Source organism: Mus caroli, chromosome X, assembly GCF_900094665.2.
Source record: "Mus caroli chromosome X, CAROLI_EIJ_v1.1, whole genome shotgun sequence".
NCBI classification, from domain to species: Eukaryota; Metazoa; Chordata; class Mammalia; order Rodentia; family Muridae; genus Mus; species Mus caroli.
Window position 1 is genome coordinate 32,521,275 of NC_034589.1, and position 4,913 is coordinate 32,526,187.

Here is a 4,913-nt window from a genome sequence, read left to right on the forward strand (position 1 = left end):
AATCACAACTGCTTACTGATAACCCTTAATTTGTTTTGGTTTCTTCCTTCTATCTTTTCCTTCTTCCTTTTATTTGGATAGTATTTTGCTATGTAGTCTAGGACTCTGAACTCAAGTTCTTCCTTCCTCTGCCACCCATGTGCTGGGAATAATGGCATAAACCATTATTCTTGGTTGCTTTGGATTTCTTAGCAACACCTAGCTTTGTCTCAAAGTAGGGCCTTTGGGTTTTGCTAATAATATCCTATTTTCCCTTTCAATAAAGGCACCATAAGTCTTTTCAAAAGGCTTACACTTGCAATAGTTTCTTTTGTCTCTTTTATTCCAGAAGTATTTTTGTTGTAGTTGTACTAGAGAGTGTATCAACTCCTCCTTTGATTTATTTAAATAAATGTCCATGTCTCTTCATGGACAGTGACCCCCTGCAGGGAAGGTACTACCTTATTTCTTCTCTTCTTATCCATCACAGGCCTTTGGAACTCAGATGAGACTCTAAGAATTGGTTTGACTATATTTTTGAAATTTATTTTAAACTCCTATATGAAATATTTGAAAATGTACATGTTGATTGGATCCCACTTTATATATATATATATATATATATATATATATATATATGTGTGTGTGTGTGTGTGTGTGTGTGTGTGCATGTGATGTTTACATCATATTAAGCATATCTGCTGAAACATTTGCCATTTATTTATGGTGAAATATTTCAAAATCCTTTCTTTTAGCTTTTGGAATATTGACTACACTCCTGTTACCTATGAAGACCTTATTGTGTAATAGCATTCCAAACTTTTTGTTCCTATTTAACTGCAACTTACTGTATACTGATCAGCCTTTCTCCTTGGACTCTCCCTGACCTGATTTACTTCAAAAAGCCCCTTTTCACTAAATTATTAAAGTATTTCTCAGGAACATTTACATTTTAGGATCAAATCTTTTACCAGTCTATTCTTTGAGCAGTGTTTTTTTCCACAGCAAAATTGTCTAGAAGCATTTTTAACAAGGTAGTGTTGGAAATAGTGTGGACTTCAGAAGGAACAATAATTGACTCATTTAAAGATCAGTCATTTTTCAATTGCTCCAGAAAGTAGAAAAGAATTACAGAAACTGCAGAGTTTTGTTATATATTTCTTTGTTAATTGACCATACACATTAACAGTAGGTTAGGACTAGAAGATGTAATTAGAGAGAAAGTTCTCAAATAATGTTAGAGAGAAAGAAAAAAGAGTCTCAAGTGACATCAGACTTGTTTCTACCAGGGCAAACTGTAAGTGGTTGTTAAATGGGCCAGAATCAAGAATTTGGAAAGATTTTAAAAAGTTTCCTAAAAGAGAGAAAACCCAGTCTGAAAGTTTCATTATAGGATATTAGAGAAAATAGTGTCAAAGCAGTTCGATTATAATTAAAAGTGGAAGCTGTATAATTCCTAAATATAGTCTAAATATTTGTTCATATGCCCAAAGAGAAGTGTAGTTTATCTCTCACCTTTCATCAAAGAAACTTATTTTCACAGCAAATAAAGACTGCCATAGAAAACCACAACTGGACACAAGAAAGAGATTGGCAGACCTTGGGGAGCCAAGTTCAAATGGACACATCTATGTCACAGCTCATGCATCTATGGATCAGGGAATATGGCCAAAGAGAAGATGGGGAGATTATAAGAGCCAGAATATCAGAAATTTTCTGGGACAATCTATCTTAGAGAGGTGCACATAAACTAGACTGAACAATGACAATATCAAAAAACATGCAAAGGTAGAAGGGAAAAATTTCACAAGGTAACACTCCAAGGCAAAAAATAATTACAGACAACTAATGACTGCTGAAAGAGGGAGAATTAGCTTCTCTCAGGAATAAGCCTCCTTACTGGTTATCCAATACAAAGTTGTCAGCCCTCAAATCATATACACATAAAAAAATTGGACTCAGCAGGTTGCCTTATATATTTGTACAACCATCAAAGTAAAGGAGGTTATCAATTTGAAAATAGGAATGACATGAGAAGGGTACCCCCTTACCTGATATTTCCATCAATCTATTTATAAAAATGCTTTGACTTGTTATTTTCTTTTGTTCTGTAACTGAAGTAGTTTTATGAAAGAATTCTCCATTGAAACATGTACTTTCAGCAGTCTGGATCTGTGTGCTCCTGTGCCATAGTCACCCACATTCAGCTCTAGAATAAGCTATTTTTTTAATTCCCTTAAAAAAGGCATCATGTGTTACCAAATTCCTGTCAGTTTAAAATATCAATATGTTGCATTTTATTAGCTTTCTTTCTAACAACCTATTTACCATTTTAAAATATGAAGTTTTTCTTTTTTTTTTTTCCAGGAAGAAAGCCTATTTATATTTGGAAAGGTGTACTAGATGCTTCAAATCTCAGCTGTACATACTAATGATCAATGTCTATGATGCTTATAGGACTCTAGGCTAATTTGCTTGAATTATATTTGATCATATAATAAAAGCATAAGTATTTTAATGTATACATTTATATCACTGTTAAAACTGGCTTACTAAATTGTGAACATTGCATAACATATGGAAATAGAATTAAGATTATATATGTAGAAACTTTAGTGTTTCTTTCCCAAAACCTCAATGCATTTACTGTTTTAAGTATTCATGACAGTTTTATAAACCACTTGTGGTACTATTGCTTTTTGCTGTTAACTTTTAAAGTTGGCTCAGGAATTTAAATCGTGTTGGCATGTTCAAAACACATTTAGATTTTTGCGCCCTAGTACTGTTGAATTAGAGACACTATGGCTAAAAATTTTAGAGCCTATCTTAAAAAAAAAGATTCTTCAAAACAAAAGTTTCTTCAGGGAATTTGGGTGTCCCATTAAGCTTGGAAAAATGCTAAGCTGGCCTTTCCATCAGTGACAACCACCTAAGAGAACATGCCACTTGAAAAAGATCTTCCTCATCCCTCTCCAGAAGAGAAGAACAGGAGACACACTAAGAAGCATCTGTTGAAGAGCCCTAATTCCTAATTTATGGATGTGGAATGCCTAACATGCTTTAAAAATCACCATGGTCTTTAGCCATGCACAAATGGTAGTGCTGTATGTTAGCTGCTCCATTTTCCTCTGTCAGCCTACAGGCAAAAAAGCAAGACTGACAGAAGAATACTTTTTCAGGAGGAAGCAACACTGAAAGCTCTAGATTCAAGAAAACTGGGAACTGGGAACCTTCTTAATAATCATGTCTTTCTTAATAATAATATATATATGTGTGTGTGTGTGTGTGTATGTAAAGAAAATGTTAAGCTGGATATAATGGTATATGTCCATATTTTTAGAACTAAAGAAGCTGAGGCAGGAGAATGGTCACAATTTGAGGAAAGCTACGCCTATATAGTAAGAATGGCAAGTTGATGAGCCAATCTATATTTTAAGATCTTGTCTCAAATTAACCACCTGAATAAACAAAAATGAAAACTGAACAAATAAGAACAATGAATATTACCCTGGTACCAAATGTCAACTGGTGATTTGCTCTGTAGAACCATGGTTGTTAATGGTGGTTAATTACTGGAACGACCTGGGAATTTATAAAGTCTTGACCTCTGCGTTTTATATCTGGAATCTTGGGTGGTATAGCTTAGGCATTTTGACATTCTTTATTCCCCATTAATTAATTTATTTATTCACTTTACATCCCACTAAGGCCAGACAATGCAGTCCAGCCTGAGACATAGCACATGTAGACAACAGTTTTAGGGACACCACCCTCCCCAGTGCTCTGTTGTTGGGGAACCCACATGGAGACCAAGCTCCACATCTGCTAAATATGTCCAGACTATGTACGTTCTTTGATTGGTGGTTCATTCTCTATGAGACCCCAAGGGTCCATGTTAGTTGACTCTGTTGGTCTTCCTGTGGAATTCGTATCCCTTCTGGTCCCTCAGTCCTTCCTCTAACTTTCCACAAGACTTCTTGAAATTTCTCTAATGTTTGATTGTGGGTCTCTGCATCTGTCTACAAGAAATGTAGTGAGAAAGATGGAGCAGAGGCTGAGGGAACAGTCAACTCGTGACCAGCCTAACTTGAGACCCACCCCATAGGCAAGAACCAAACCCTGAAACTATTACAATGCTGTTATGCTTGCAGACAGGAGCCTCACATAACTGTCTTCTGAGAAGCTCCAACCAGCAGCTGACATTTTTGAGATTCTTAAATCTCTGTAGGTAAATGATATGTGTGGACAAGTTTGAGAACTGCTGATGGGGATAATATAGAATGGATAGTGATACTATGCTAAATTGGTGTCTGTTATGATTTTCACATCAACTAAGTGAAGCAAAAGAGAACTCATTAACTCACCTAAGATAACCAAGGGGTGTTTGATTGTTTGATTTTCTTTTCTTTTGTTTTCTTTTTTTTAATGTTTTTTTTATTACATATTTTCCTCAATTACATTTCCAATGCTATCCCAAAAGTCCCCCATACCCCCCACCACTTCCCTACCCACCCATTCCCATTTTTTTTTGGCCCTGGCGATGCCCTGTACTGGGGCATATGAAGTTTGCAAGTCCAATGGGCCTATTTTTCCAGTGATGAGCAACTAGGCCATCTTTTGATACATATGCAGCTAGAGACAAGAGCTCCAGGGTACTGGTTAGTTCATAATGTTGTTCCACCTATAGGATTGCAGATCCCTTTAACTCCTTGGGTAATTTCTCTAGCTCCTCAATTGGGAGCCCTGTGATCCATCCACTAGCTGACTGTGAGCATCCATTTCTGTGTTTGCTAGGCACCAGCATAGTCTCACAAGAGACAGCTATAGATGGATCCTATCAGCAAAATCTTGCTAGTGTATGCAATGGTGTCAGCGTTTGGAAGCTGATTATGGGATGGATCCCTGGATATGGCAGTCTCTAGATGGTCCATCCT

At 36.3% G+C, this 4,913-nt stretch overlaps 1 pseudogene; it reads left to right on the forward strand.

The window, feature by feature from the left end:
- The first annotated feature begins 2,912 nt into the window (after positions 1–2,912).
- Positions 2,913–3,174, forward strand: LOC110287127 (annotated as a pseudogene).
- The last annotated feature ends 1,739 nt before the right edge of the window (positions 3,175–4,913 follow it).